Source organism: Microtus oregoni, unplaced genomic scaffold (assembly GCF_018167655.1).
Source record: "Microtus oregoni isolate MIOR12 unplaced genomic scaffold, Mior012 000006F_ref0000085, whole genome shotgun sequence".
Lineage (NCBI taxonomy): Eukaryota > Metazoa > Chordata > Mammalia > Rodentia > Cricetidae > Microtus > Microtus oregoni.
Window position 1 is genome coordinate 23,405,697 of NW_024543065.1, and position 16,458 is coordinate 23,422,154.

General features: G+C 37.6%; 1 protein-coding gene across 4 annotated transcripts in view; it reads left to right on the top strand.

The window, feature by feature from the left end:
- Positions 1–16,458, top strand: part of Hs3st5 (heparan sulfate-glucosamine 3-sulfotransferase 5) — a 261,830-nt gene that overhangs the window by 91,551 nt on the left and 153,821 nt on the right. For all 4 annotated transcript variants that reach the window (XM_041653293.1, XM_041653292.1, XM_041653294.1 and 1 more), the window contains exon 2: positions 7,754–7,902. The gene's annotated coding sequence lies outside the window, so the exon portion shown is untranslated. The remainder of the gene's footprint in view (positions 1–7,753; positions 7,903–16,458) is intronic.

Genomic DNA, 16,458 nt, shown 5'->3' on the forward strand with positions numbered 1-16,458 from the left:
AGGACAATTGGTCCTGTGTTTTGCAACGAAGGCTCATGACGGTTATTCATTTCGAATAGCACGCCTGACCTCTAGTAGATCTCACGTTTGTCCTCCTCCACTCCTTGAGCCTGACATTCTGGATTTTAACACTGAAATTTTCTAGATCACTTTATTTCATTGAGATATGTTCAGGTGAGATTAAAGATAAATTGAAAAGTGCCCAACAGTAGTTAAACTAATAGCAAATTAATGCTTTATGAATGAGAGAAAGGCAGCTAATTGTTGAAGGGCAAACATAGTAAGACAGAATCATCCATTTCCTCTGGGGTCAAGAGGTGTGCAGGTGACCTTGATTAATGTAACACAACAGGAAGTCCAGCACCAGAAACATCATCATTAACTCAAGGACAGAGAAAGCACTGTAAATTATGAGTGCCTCCCTTCAATGTCAGTTAAAGTCACTTGGCAAAGAAGAATCACTTCTACAATAATAAGTGGGTGCATTTATGTATAGGTGTATCTGTGTTGTATATGTATGTATATGCCTATATGTATGTGCATTAGTGTACGTATGTGTATGAGTGTCCATATGTATGTTTCTAAGTGTGAATGGGTATATACAAACTTCAGAATTGCCTTAAAACAATTTAAACTGAGGTTAACATAAAGGTTGATTGCAAGTCACATGGAAAGGAAAGTATATAATGAATATGTATTAGCTGAATAGATGGCTGACAAATAAACTTTATGAGTCACTATAAGTTCCCCTATTTGTGGATATGAAGCCCCTTCAAAAGTAAAATAGGAACTAAGACTTGGTCAACCCTTCAAAGACAACTACGGGTACCTCCTTCTGTCCTTGTGGCTGTGGCTCACGATTAGATGAAGCCCTTCAACTGTAGAAAACGAGGCCAGAGAAAATAAAAACAGTGAAATGGGGGCCCAGTTCTCAGAGCTTAGTGCTGAACCACACTGCCAGCCTTTTCACTGTGGATCAAACATAGAAATAATAAAGAATGAACATGGAGGTTGGTCCTATATTCTTTATTACATGAGCAGCCTACACAGCAGTGGGCCTACTTCAGTGAATCTTGACAACAGTAGAACCCAAATCAAGGGATTTTTATCACCTGGACTTGGAAATGTAAATCAATACCTTACAAATAATAGTCTCTCAAGAAAGAAAGGAAAAAATTCTAAAACTTTAGCTCCATAGTTGAAAGGTTAGTTACATTTTTTAAATTAAGCCAAGCTCTATCTGATTTCAACATTTTAATACTTAGGTCTGTGAAGTGAACAAAATAGAAATGGCACGATGTAGTCATTGAAGAACCCTAAAGCATTAGAGAAAGCAAAAAAAAAAGTCATAAATTCAAAACCCAGATGTAAGTCACAAAAGTTGGGAAGGCCAACACATCCTTCTGCATTTTTCACTCTATTGCTCTCTGCACGATGTTGGGTACTTCTGTGTGTAATTCTGTCACAGTTTAAGTGAATTTGGCCTGTCTAACTCTTTGATTTTATTTAGTTATTTGCAGATACCTGTCCATAAACGTAATAATTAAAGTTACGTTATGTTTATCTTCCTTTTAAGAATTAAAAAGGAAACATGAAAGTGATTACAAATTACAGATTTGAAACAGGCATGTAGACTAGAATTTGTGTATTATTAATAGAGCAGTGCTGAAAAACACTGTCAACAGATGGAGTCAATGGAAGACAGTCTGAAGAATTACCTGGGTATTCAGGGAAAGAAGACAAGAATAAGAAATTAGTTCTTTACCTCTTGTTCAGGACACAGGTTATCAAAGCATTAAATTGCAAAGTTGTAGCCTGGCTCCTTTCTCACTCTCCTTCATGCTCAGGCTTAGATGTGTCCTTTGTGACTTAACTTCTTCCAGAGAGGAAGTGTAATCATTTAACTAAATGGGAAATCCTCATCCAGGCCAATCTGTAGAGACATTCTTCCCCTTGGCAAAACAATGGAATTTTTGCATAGAAACACCGTTAAGTGTATTCTGGATCCTTCTCTAACAAAGCCAAAGCTACCAGCATTGCACTTGACCGGTCAACTGTATGTAAGACCAGCTTCTCTCACTCAGTAAATGATCCTGGAGCAGCTTCCTCATTGTATTAGTGCTACTTCTCTTTTTATTTATTTATTTATTTAGGAGCTTTGCAGCCTCGCTGTCTGACTGTCTGACTGTGTCTGTTGAACAGTGTTGAAAGTGGGAGAGTTTATAAACTTTAGGGATCAGCCAGTAACTCTGTTATTAAACATTGTTAAGAGAGACAACACCACTTTTTTAGAGAGTTGGTATTCTCATGGCTTTGTGTGTGTTTCTATGTTTTTCGTTCTGCTCTGACATCACTGTCAGTTCATACTAGGGATCTGAAGTCAGTTTGCCTGGGTTCTGATATATTAGTTAGAAAAATCAGTCTTCCTGAGGAAATGACTCAGGTGGAAAAGGAGAGTCCATATCATGCACATGGCATGCACATGCAGACATGGCTGTGGGTACAACTTTAGTCCAGAACTGCACCCAAACTCTAGAACAATACTACTCTCTTAGGAGCTAAGGATTTTGTAACATCTACCCCAGTTTGAAGCTTTAGATACTTACCTCAGATCAGTGGAAAAGTCTTTAAGGTTCACACAAGAACACTGGTCCATGGGGTTTTTTCAAACCCGGTTATATTCGAAGCTGCAAGGTATCCAATTTTCTAACTTAATCCCATCACTTTGATACTGTTTTGAAAGTGTTATCTGATAAACACTTGAGGAAAAATATGGTTGTTTCAGGTCATCAGATAGCCTGGATTTCAATGACCCCCCCCCCACTGCATAAGTCCAGAGAACATATCGCTAATAATCAAATAATCATATTTTGATTCATACTTGACTTATCAGAACATTACTTGGATAATAATTAGCATAAACAACTGTGCATCTTAGTTTGAAGCTATTTTTCTGTCAACTAAAGAAACATTGTTCAGTAGTGTAAACCAAAATGTGAAGTTTCTGCTCCTTGATCCTCAGCCCCCATCAAAAGTCTTTCGTTATTACTAGGGTTTCTAAAACATATTTATGACATAAGTTTTAGAAACAGGCAGATATTTAAATAACTTAATTCTTTATAAATCCATTTTATACTGGGCTGGAAAAATAGCTCTGTAGTAAAGAGCATGTACTTCTCTTGCAGAAAACTGGAGTTCAGTTCCCGGAGCCTATATCAGGTGACTGTGTGTGTGTGGGGGGGGGGGGGAGGGGTATTCACCGGGTATGGAAATCACAGGACACACACTGGTACTGTTCTTTTGGAGGCTAGCCACCTTTTCTTAAGACAGGCTGTCTCATTGTAAACCTCAATGATCCACTTTAATAACTCCCCAGTCCTGGAATTAAATGGGCATGCTAACACACTTAACTTTTTTTGACGTCAGTTCTAGTGAGCAAACTCAGGTCCTGAAGTTACAGAGCAAGCACTGTAATAACTGAGCTTTTCCCACAGCTCTATAAACCTATTTTCAAAGTTATCATAATAACTGTGTGTAATTCACTTTTCTGAGTAAGCAGCACCAACAGTGTGGGCCCAGAGCCAACAGCACCAATGATGGAGACAGTTAAACATTCGCCTGTTCTTTGACATCCATCTTCCCTGTGTGTGTATTTGCTAAGCCCATCAAAGTCTGAAATATTTCTGTTCAGCATAAAATTGTAGTGCTGATTGTTACAAAGCATATGTTTTATCTTGTGGAGCAATGGAAAATGTATCTAAATGCATCATGCTCACGCTCGGGAGCAATGCAAACCTCCTGTCTTGCCTGAGCCGGAAATAAATGAAACGGATAGCAGATAAAGGCTAGCAACATTTTTCTCTTTTGCACTCATGCAAAATACCTTGTGTAGAGATCAGCACCATGTATTATAAGCTTCTGTTCCCCTCCCAGCATTCTACTGCTGCCAGAGGGGTCCAGATAGAGTCTCTGGACTCAAGAGACCCTTCCCTTCACATAAAAAGAGAAACATTCAACTGTGGCTCATCAAAAGCAACGGGACAAACAGGGGGAATAACGCTCCTTGTTATTTGGTTATCCTACAAAATATGAACAGAGATAAAAGCATTCACAATTCTTCAGTGTATGCCCAATACATACTTACGAGCCTCTTTGGGCAGTTGAACTCTGTGTCTATATAAAGTGAGTGCTACCTGTTGTGAGCTCTGTGTGGTTTGTATAATTATCTCTGCAACATAAAGACTAGAGATGTCCCTGAATGGCATGTGTTTTATCGATCATCTTTTTATACAAAGAGAAAAGGACCAGAGCAAGGAGCATTGCATTGATATTCTGGATGGATCCGACCGCCAGGGTCACCTAGAATTGACACTATAAACAGTTTGTCCTTGCAGAATCTGCTATGGTCAAGAGTGTTGATTTTCATGTTCATGTTCTGAGGATCTGAAGGAGTTTGGTTACGCTCATTAGGAAATGACACTTGTGACCACACTTGTGAATTGGGTAGCATACCTAGTCAGGACAGTTTCCAGAACATCAGCATCCTTCAGTCCTCCATCTCCACAAGGTCTCTTTGTGACTGGGCGATCACCTAACAATAAGCACTGTGGCAGGGGAGGGGCATAAACTACCAAGACAGGGAGAGATTTGAGGAGACATCTGCCAAGCTTCCAGGTGTGCACAGGATCCCAGTTAACCTTAGAGACTCAGACTTTCGCCTTTTAGTTGTAAAGTCCCTGTGGTTCTAATTGCTTTCCACGGAATTACATGCTCTATATCAGAATGGCTTTTTAAGTAATTAACAGCTGCTCTGATATAGCTATCCCCCTTTCTGCTGTCAGATAATTTGAGTTTCTTTAGTCATGGTCCACCACTGTATCTTGCAATGACCTTATTTTCAGATCTTCTTAGGTACATGTTGGGGGTGTCCAGTGTCCAGACCCTTCAGTCCCCTGTTGACAAAAACAAAACAAAAGAACAACAAAACAAAAAACCCACCCACCCCCCCACACCCACAGAAAACTGATCATCTAGGGGTAACCATGTGTATATTGTTTTCATTTAATTATCTCTAATATTACAGTATTATATTTCTGCCTCCTTGAGAAGTTTTCAAGATATAAGGGAAAAATACACTTTTGTCAGTGGAAGTTGTCAAAGGGTACTCAATATATGTGAACTAGAAGTAGCCAGTATTTAGAAGAACACCTACATAAGTGAACATGAGTCAGCAATCTCCTGCTCTTTTTTGTTGTTGTTGTTTTTTGATTTTGTTTTTTTGAGGCAGGGTTTCTCTACATAACAGCTGTCCTGAAACTTGCTCTGTAGACCAGGCTGGCCTCAACCTCATAGAGATCTGCCTGACTCTGCCTCCCAAGTTCTGAGATTAAAGGTGTACTCCACCACTGCCTGGAAATCTCCTACTCTTAACAAAATAATCATTTAAAAAAGAAACACAAAGTCAAACACTGTAATTATAGTACATGCTTCAATTTTTGATGCAAAAAGACAAACTCAATTTTAGTTTTAATAAGAAAATAAAATTTAAAACCATGCTAATGGAAGATTCAGTAGGTTGAAATAAGTTTTGCTATATCAGAAAAACATGTACACAGACATATGAAGAGGCAAAGTATAAGACTTTATTCTTTCATCTTTCAGTTAAACTCATTACATATATTCCATAAATATGAATATATATACATATATATATATATATATATATCAAAGAGCAAAACTAAATGGTGCAGAATTGACCTCCCTATGGAATCTGAGCCACAAAAGAAATGAAAGCATGATTAATACTCTTATGGGATCTATTTTCTTGAGAAACAATTGAGTATTAAGTTGTGATTCACTGACTTTCTGAACTACCTCTCGGTACTCGGGATAAAAGTTGTAAACAGACTGCTCTCTGGTGTTTTTTTTTTTCTTTCAAGAACTCATTGTAGTCATTCTTAAACTGCATTTCATTAAGAATGACTTCTTTTCTTCTCTATCCTCCCTTCCATCCTTCTTTCTCTATCCTCACTTCCATCCTTCTTTTTCTGTAGTTTCGTAACAGGTGCAATACTCTGAACCATCTAGAAAGGATGTAGAACTGAACAACAGTCTCTAGAAGCTCAAAGGCAGTTACTTACTAAGTAAATATGCCTGGGAAAACTTCAGCACTGCTCTTCAGGACTGGTGGATTAAAATTTTGTTCAAGTACAAAATTTTCATTGCCTACTTTTCTATTTATTGGCTTCTTGATTTCTTTGCCTCCAAATTTCTTATTCAGTCTGTCTGTCTTTCATTCAGAAAACACTGTCTCGCCATGCTACATACAGTCAGGAGCCCTGAGGACACAAACATGGCACCATCCTCCTATATACATATATCTTCCCATGTATACTATGTCATTCCTATCAGCTTCCTCCACAAGTACCCATGTTTGACTGCTTACAAAACAGTTCCTTCGTTTAGAGTGAGTTCTGTGTATAATATAGGATAATAGACCCCCCTTTGAATTACTTAAATTTCTTTTTTCATATAAATATTCAATATTTAGGAACTCATTTATAGGAACTATTTTCCAAATGAATGAATTCTATTCAGAAAAGCTTGAGTTTTTAATGATCAAAAATAAGAAATTTTGCCTCTAGTTCTATAAGTCATCTCTGCAGCCCCAAACCCAGCGATATTAGTCAAAAGCTTTCCAAAATTAATAGGAATGGCTCTGCTGCTTATCCATAGGTGTCCATATCTTTGCTTCTCTGAAGTTTCATTGAGTTTCATGTTATAGCAACAGGATGGCTACCTATCTCAAAGTCTTTTCTCCCTATCATGACTATTTTTACTAATAAATAAATCAGAGTTCTTCTAGTATCTTTATTCAGTATATTTCACATTGCTAATGGTCTCTGACATGGTCATGTGATCTCTCTTATTTCTGTTTGTGAGGCACGGGCAAGAAGGTAGCTGAGTAGTATGGGACCTCTTCCATGAGAGCTGTTTTTATGCAAGCTCTCCCAGGCTTGCTGTATAGTGTGTACTTGTCACTTTGTTTGTGATCTTACTTTTGCCTATACTTTTTCTTTCTTTCCCCCTTTATAAAAACATTTGCATGGTTTATTATCATATTTTGAAAGTGTTTTATTCTCCTTTTCTATTCATCTTCATTAACCTCTATTCAATTCACTCAACAAAGACATTAGAATTTTGGTTTTCCTAAGTAGGAAAACATAAACTACCACACTTAAGAACTATAAAGCATTTTTATCCTTGTATATGCCTAATTATTTTTGCAAGCATTATCCATGTGAAAGAAAACAGCAAAATTACTAGGTGATTCCTTAGGGATTTAGTAAAAATATTCCATCATTATGTTTCTCGGGATACTATAGACCTCTGTGTAAAGATGTGTTTCCAAGGGACCTTATCAACCTTGGCTGAGAAATTCAGTATGAATTTAGCACTCACATATCAAAAATAAATTTAGTAAATATACCACTTAATTCATTGATTGAAAAATAGTCAGTTACCACAGTAGGAACTCCAACTGATTCCTCTGGAGTTAGAGTCATCCCATGATATTGACTTCATAATGTCATGAAATTTTAAATGACAACTGAGCTAAATCGGGGAGCAACTAGCCTTGTCCAAGTTTAAATTTAGTAACACTGTTAGTTTACTGAGAGTAACCTTGTTCATGGCAGATCCTGGTGATTGTAGATTACATGTGACCAAGTATCTATCTCTCTGCTCTGTTTAGAGATAACCAAGCTCCACTGGCTTAAGACTGGTGGTTTCTGCTGCTTACTTCAAGAGTCTCAAAGGCCAGCTGACACCCACTTTGGCATATTCTTGGACGTCTCTCCTCCATGCGAATAGAACTTTCTGGATGAGCATGAAGATGTGAAGGTAAGTAAAACTAGAGCAACTGTTAATTACATCAAAAGTTACTTGCTTGTTATTGGAAAGGAGACAAACTAAAAGCAATTGAATTTAAGACAAATAAGCACTTTCGTGAATCTTCCAGCTAAACTAGGATGTACATGGAGTAGGACTGAGAACAGCTGTAAGCGACATAGGGCAAGAAGGTAAGGGTGCAGAGGACCACCGAATCGCTCCCTCACAGAGTTCCTCAAAGGGTTGGCCTAACACCCAGTGTGTACAAGAGACTCTGAGAGTGGTATTTAAAGTACTGGCTCCTGCACAGATTCCAGAGGCTTAGATTCCAGGAGCCAGGATACATTTTGCCCTTGGTGGCACCCCTGGAATTAAAAGCTATTTACATTTCATTTATAAAGTTAATGTTATACTTGGACTTTTATGTAGTTTTCTTTAGTCATAAGAGTAAGTCAAGAGAGACTTCAGCACAGAACTGATAGATTAACATTTCCTTTTTATCTCCCCAATTTGAATTATTAATTTTCATTAATATTCCCTTTTAATTTCAGTATGATAAACTAATTTGCATCCTTCTTTCACAATGAGAGCAACCCTTACTATTCAGAACTTCTACTCTGTCTGGTGTGATGCTGTAATTTATTAGGGTCATTGGCTCTAGTTATAGAATACCTAGGAGGTAAAAAATGGTAAACGCTTCCAGGGTTGACTAGGCATTCTTATATACTGAGGGCTCTACCTTTTTACTCATGCTATGATTTCAAAAGAGCAGATCTATTTAATACAGCGCATGCTACTTTTATTTTGTAGGCCAACTTTATAAATCATTTGATGTTTTTATGACAGGTTACATGTGTCTTTGGTGACTGTCACTTTATTGATTTCTGCTCTGACACTTGACTTACCAACTTTGTTTTTTATTATTTGTGGTTTCAAGATTATAAAAGACTGGCTTTTTCCATTCCAGCTACAGAAGTGGCCCTTAGGGACACACTCAGATTTAAAGTTGTGATGAGTCCCTGGAGGTTTAGCAGTACTGTATTCAGAGTGAGGAGTGTAATTTTGTAATTCTGTAATCAAGGCCTTTGACTGGATTTCTGTATGATTGCCATTTCCTCCTCTCTATCAGTCTCTAGGCTCGTTCACACTTGCTAGATTTCTGCTCTGTAAAATCTGAAAAGAAAAAGAAAGTATCAAGAAGTACATCTCTCTGGCATCCATGTTACCCATTAGTATAACACATTAAAAAAATGAGCACATTTATATGAAGATGGAGAGGTGGTGATTCATAAGTGATAAATTTAATTATTTTCAGAATTGTATTAACTAAAATAATTATTTTGACATGCATTTGTGATTGAAACTGTTCTCAAGATTATCCCATCTTAATATAAAGTTGGTACTGCTTAGTATGAAAATCCCAAAATTTTAAAATATAAATTTTGAGTTGATCAAGATTTAAAAATATTACATAATAGTGTTTCAGTACTACTCTTCTGTCATATTTCAGTTTTAAAGAAAACACACCTTTCTTCCCTTTTGCCTAGCAGAGGAGCAGGTGGAGAACAAACAGCGCCATGTCCTCAGGTGATTACCTTACCACCATAGGCATATTTATCAGACCGTGTTCTTAAATTTCAGTCCCTGAAGAAAACTTTCCAGAGAGTCCCGGGCCTGTGAGTGAGGCAGCTCCAGTACTCAGCAAATAGGCAGCAAAAGTAAATGACAGAGTTGTTGGGATCATAGGGGCATAAAATCTGGTAGGAGGGAGGCAAGGCTAAGCACCTACAGTCTGATTATCACCCCTTCTCCACCCTCATCCCCCACCTTCATCCACCCTAGCCGTCAATCCTTTTCACTTGGAATATAAGAGTCTAATAGGAAGAACAATAAACAACGGCCTGGTTACATGTGACTAATCAAGGAGAAACTCACCAAGTATTTTGCAATGATGTTACTTGGGTAAGGATAGGATTAGGAAACCCTTTCTGGATAGAGGATGAGAATTTAAAAAATGTACATGAGTATTATGAACATGAAGGATCTAAAACAAGCAATCCTTTTATTTGGACAGAATAATCTTTCACCTTCACAGCCCATAAGTGAAAAAAAGTTTAAGGCGGGAAAGGCAAGGATTACACTTAAGAAAACACTGTAGAAAGGCAGAGCCCTGAGAGATTATTGATGAGACTTAAACATGGAAGGAACTCTGGGGATGTTAATGTTATTATGAGTGTGTATAATAAAGAAATCCGGGAGACATATAAAGTTATTAAACTGCATGTACTGGTCTCACCATGTTATAAAGTCATTAAAATGTACATAGAAAAATTACTAACATAAAAATCCATTATCTATATAAGTAAATACAGGAAGTTATCAAAGTATATTTTGACATGGCCCTATTGTAATGTTTTTCATATGGAAGTTAATCTGGAGATAGTTGAAAAGAATAAAAATTACTTAATCAAAATAATATTGATAGCTATCCTCAACTGCCAGAACTATATGTGATGTTTTATTGCTTCTCTAGGCATATAAAACCTCTTTGTAATGGAGGTATTGTTATTAGCATACATTATTTTTCACAGACTAACTGGTGACAATCTGTACATGCATGTAGCACACTTTGATCCTGTCCTCCTCTGACGTGCTTCACCCTGTCTTGGCTCACATCATTGGAGTCTCCCTCTTCCTAAATGGCCCCCCTTCTATTTTTCTGCCTTAAAAAGCCTAGATTTAATATATGAAAAACATGCAATGTCTGTTCTTCAAACTCTGCTTCTTATGCTTAGCATACTGATTTCCAGGTCTACTCAAAGATATATCCTTAATGTAAACTTTAATATATTTTAAAGGACTAGAAAAATTGTTAACTTTTTAGAAAGAAACAGAAATGTGAGGGTGGAGCTGAAGAGGTTGCTCAGTGGTTAAGAGCACTCACTGTGTTTCCTAAGGACCTGAGTTTGATTCCCAGCATCGATGGAGGCTTATAGCAGTCTCTCTTTCTCTTTCTCTCTCTCTTTTTTAAAGATGCTCTTCAAGTTTAATTCAGACTCTAGTATCTGCAAACTCTTAAAATCTCCCTGTTTCTTTTTGCTTCAGGACATATAAATGAGCCTGATTCTGAGACAAAATATTTATTTATGTTTTATAAAAACAACCAATTTTGAAAAAAATGCAGAATAACTTGGAGAAAACAGAATTTTGCTTACATGTCAAATTCTTTTTGAACAATAAACATTTTATTGATTTTATTGAGCTATACATTTTTCTCTACTTCCCTTCCTGCCTTTCCCCTCCCTTTCAACCCTTTCCCATGGTCCCTATAGGAGGAGGGCCTACTTGTTCATCCCAGCCCGCCCAGAACCAAAATAATCACACAGAAATTATATTAATTAAAACACTGCTTGGCCCATTAGCTCTAACTTTTTATTGGTTAACTTTTACATCTTCATTTAAATTATTTCGATTAATCTGTATATCACCATGAGGTCATAGCCTATCAGCAAAGTTTCAGCACATCTATCTCCAGCGGCAGATTCATGGCATCCTTCTAACTCTGCCTTCTTTCTCCCAGCATTCTGTTTAGTTTTCCCTGCCTAGCTCTGTTCCCTATAGCTCTGCTATGGGCCCAAAGCAGTTCCTTTATTCATTAACCAATTAAAGCAACACATAGACAGAAGGACCTCCCACACATGGTACCCATGCTCTAAATTACTCAGGAGATCTTGTCTTTTTCTACTTCCCATGTAGATTAGATCCATGTGTGTCTCTCTTAGGGTCCTCATTGTTGTCGTTCTCTGGGAATGTGATTTGTAGGCTGGTTATATTTGCTTTATGTTTAAAAATCCACTTATGAGTAAGTACATATGATAATTGTCTTTCTGGGTCTGGGTTACCTCACTCAATATGATGTTTTCTAGCTCCATCCATTTGCCTGCAAATTTCAAAATATCATTATTTTTTTCTCTGCTGTGTAGTACTCCATTGTGCAAATGTACCACATTTTCCTTATCCCTTCTTCAGTCAAGGGACATTTAGGTTGTTTCCAGGTCCTGGCTATGACAAGCAATGCTGCTATAAACATAGTTGAACACATGTCTCTTTCTCTGGTTCCAAATATATTGATGCCCTCTCCCAGGCTCTGTGTGTACTGCATGCTTGTAGTGCACAGACGCAAGCTACCCGTACAGGAAAAAAAAAGTGATATTATGAAATATTTAAGGTTTTTTCTTAAGTTGCCTCAAGTGAGGTCATTTATCTTACACTACATTTTCTTGAGTATGAAAATAATATTTACATGGAAGTAATTTATAGATGTAATTTTTTATCTGTGGTATCCTACAGAAGAGAATTCTGGTAGCTTCCCTTTTCATTAAATACTACAAATTTCAAGTTCTAACTCCTAATACCTTGAAAATGTTCTTTATTGTCTGTATTGGATTACTCCAATATGCTTTCAAGAATTTGCTAACTGTATTGATTCTTCCATTTGGACGAAAATTATGTGTGTGTGCTGCAATGGTGTTGATGTCTTTGTTCTTAAGTCTCTCATAACACATGGCTAGCATCGCCATTATTACCAGCTGCAGTGGGCCTAGGATTTTGTACACTCCATATGTATCCAAAGTAATTATCTCCTTAGTTTAACGACAATATTGTTAATGGATTTTTGATTACAAATTGGTGTATTAAATAGAGAATCCGGCCTCTATCTTCAGCATAAGCTAGTGATATTTCAAAATGATGGTGTTGTTCGACTCCTACCCAACACCTATATCAGATGGCTCACAGCCACATAGAACTCCAGTTCTAGGAGATCTGACACCTCCGTCCTCCCTGAGCACCCACATCCATGTGCACAGACACATAACTAAAAATAAAACATAAACGACTTTTTAAAAAGAAACAGGAAATTAAAACAGCGGTGTATGTGTTTACAACAAACCCACTGAAGATCATAATCCAGATACCTGTGTGTCATTCCAAAGCTAGAACGTGGAAAGTAGCTACAACTATCAGACTATGTGAGCTCTTCCGTCTGTCAGGCATCTGCTGAGTCCTCGTAAGTGGTGAAACACTTCTGATCTTTGCATTTCTGGAGGGAAAATGAAGTGGAAAGAATCCTTTCGTGGAAGTCACTGGAGTCCAAAACATGATGGTTTGCTAGTAGTGGCTTAATCATAAAAAACCTGTTTATCTCTCTCAGTTCCTTCCTATTCAGTTTCTTCAGCCTAAAAAGATGCTGTGTTTTGGGTATCCAGCAGCCCACTCCATCCCTAAATGGCAACTCTACATGAGTCAAGAGAAGGCTGTTGGGGAGTGTGCAGGGATGGAAGGGATGGTGGGTGACCTGAATTACTCTGGACAGAATGTTAAGACCATGAGGCTGAAGTTATGCTGCTCTTAAGAAGTTTTCTTCTGTGACTTATTGCCTTTTTTTTTTTTTGAGAAGGGAAATACTGTACAGGCTTTATCTGAAGGAACTGTTAGAAATTTTCAAAAAGATGAATTTTGTCAAAACTTAAAAAAAACAGTAGCAACTGAAATATCCAACAATGAAGAAAGTCCTTGGATATAATGCATTTCCCAGTGCTGTGGGATTTGCTGGTTTGACAACCAGTCAGTCAAGCCACTCCTAAAGTTTTAAAGCAGGAAGTGAATATTCTACCTGTATAGGCTCTCTGGCAAAAATCTCACCATGGCCCCTTCCGAAAGAACTAATAAAAGGAACGCTCCAAGCAACCATGAAATAACTGTAGATAAAACACTAAAGAATTGATTGTGAGCACCAGATGTATTCAACTAGAGAACAAAATCCAAAAATGCAAATATTGGAATTATAGACTCAAACATAAAGTATGATGTCATTAAAGCATAAAACTAAAATGACTAACAAAAAATTAGGATGCAATATAAAGTGTTCTGAGTGTGCAACACTACAGCTGGTGTCTTTCTTGTTAGTGGCTAAAAATCAGCAGATGTCATTTAAATATAAAAAGAATTAATTAAAGAAGTACAAGAAGTACAGGCATGTTTAAAAGTATATATAGATTCTAAAGGAGTATCAGAACTGAAAATGGTGGTCCATGCCTATAACACCAGCATTTAGAAGGTGGAGAGAGAAAAAGCTACAAGTAGGAGGGTTCAAGGCCATCCTATCTTTCCTGATGCCCTGTCTTCAAAGATATGAAAGACAGAAAGAAAATAAGAAGAAGGACATGGTTATTATTGAATATCACCTAGAAAGAATGGGAGAAAGCAGAAAATAATACGTTCGACTTCCCCTATCTACTCATAGGGGAATAACAACCTCTGTAAGAATGTTACAAGAGATTGACGTTAATATATGAAGTCAAAAGCATCACACGTCGCTAAATGATTCTTTTGAGAAAGAGTTTTTCTCTATATCCCTAGCTGTCCTGAAACTTGTTCGGTAGACCAGCCTAGCCTCGAACTTGTGGATCCCCCGCGTTTGCCTCTCAAGTGCTGGAATTAAGGGCGTGTGCCACCAAGCCCAGCATGCCAAATCACTTTCAAAGTTGCACATATTGTACAAGAGAAGCATACTTTTCAAAATCTCAAAAAGAAATTATATTTATCTTCTGTATCAGTAAATGTAAAGAAATATACGTACTCTTTATTTCTTTGAAACCAAGTATTTTGCAGATTATGCCACAGTACAAAACACACTTGCACAAATCTGTATGCCAGAATGTGACCCACAGCAAGCCACTTTGAAAATGTGAAAGGGAAAAGATAAGCAAGGATAGTGAAACCTAAGTTCAAATATCTTAGTATCAGAAAAAAAAACTGAAATGCAAGCCCTAAAGTATTAACTAAAACAATGCAGAGGCTAAGGGATGCTGATGGGTGTAATCCAGGGCAGAAGTATATAATCATTAATAAATAAAACTTTATTAATGGCCAAAAGCATTTGCCCAGCAAATGAGCTTAATTTCCAAGAAGGAGGAACTCCAACATAAGTATATATATATATATATATATATATATATATATATATATTCCATTTTCTTCATTAAAGAATTTGAACTCAAATTTATATCTAAAACAAAGGATTTCTTCCTTTAAAAAATAGCTATTAAAATTACCTCTTGAGCAAAAAGTTGAGCACTTACCTAATCATAATTTATTGCATAATGGGGTCACAAGCCCTTTTTTCTGCAAGGGACAGATAGCATACTTCCACAAGGCTGTGAGCAAACTCATAAAATTTACTCGATTTGAGAAAAAGTGAAATGTTCAAATTCCCAGCACCCCAAGCAGGTGTTCTTAGCAGCAGGACACAATTTCAGACTTCTGCAGTCGAGAGGTTTCTACTGAGCAAAAATTCTCGTTCAATTTCAGAAGGCAAATGATAATAATTTTCCAATCCCCTGCACAGCAGGCTTCTTCCCTTCGTTTGCAGACCCCTTAAAGAAACACCTGGGAAGGTGAACATCCAAACTGGCTAGGCTCCCACAAAGCCAGCACATTACGTAGGTTCAAAACCCCGTGAAATGGATGGAGAGGGAAGGACCTAGGACTTACCACAGGACAGGGAACCCTGACTGCTCTTTGGACTGGAGAGGGATGGGGAGAGGAGTGGGGGGAGGGGTAGAAGGGTGGGAGGAGGGGGAGGGAAATGGGAGGCTGGGAGGAGGTGGAAACTTGTTTTTTTTTTCTCCTTTTCTCAATAAAAAAATGGAAAAAAAAAAAGAAACACCTGGGCAACCGCAGGTCCAGGTAGCGCATCCTTCAAACATAGTCCTATTAACTCAAATTACTTAGAATACAAAGCTGCTTAGCTTTGCCGATGAGATGGAATCCACTTAAACTGCTGTTCATATGTAGTACCTATTTGTAATAAATGCAAGGTGGTTATGATAACAATCTTCACAGAGCATGGAAAATTACAAGGAAGCTTCCCTGAAGCCATGGGGCACGTTGTGGCGGGGGCGGGGGAGACATGTGTGTTGGTGTGTGACACTCCCGTTCAAATGAAAATACTCAAAACTGAAGTCACATTGCTCTTACCGATGTATGACTTCAAGAAAAAAAAATGTATTGAAGCTATTCTGTTTTGCAGTGATATTCTTTCTAGATTTCCCAGTTTTCTAAAATACATAAATTTTTCTGAGTTTAACTTTTCACAAATTCTTATTTATACATATAGGCCTACACATGTGTTCTTGTGTACGTATACATATGTGTGCTTATGCATGTGAAAGCCTGAAAACAGCCTTGGGTGTCATCCTCAGAAATATTACCTACCTGCTTTAAAGCAGCTTGCTCATTGACCTGAAGCTCATTGGTTCTTGGACTGGCAGGTCAATGAACACCAAGGATCCATCTGTCTCTGCTCCCGGAGTTGGGATTACTAACACATGTAGCAACCTGATATTTTTTAGGAGGATGCTGGGGATTGAACTCATGTCCAGGCTCGCAGATCAAGCACTTTACCAACTGAACCACCTCAGCTGGTTCTATGTGGTTTTCTTTTTCTCTTTTTTTAAATTGATTTTTATTGAGCTCTACATTTTTCTCTGCTCCCCTCCCTGATTC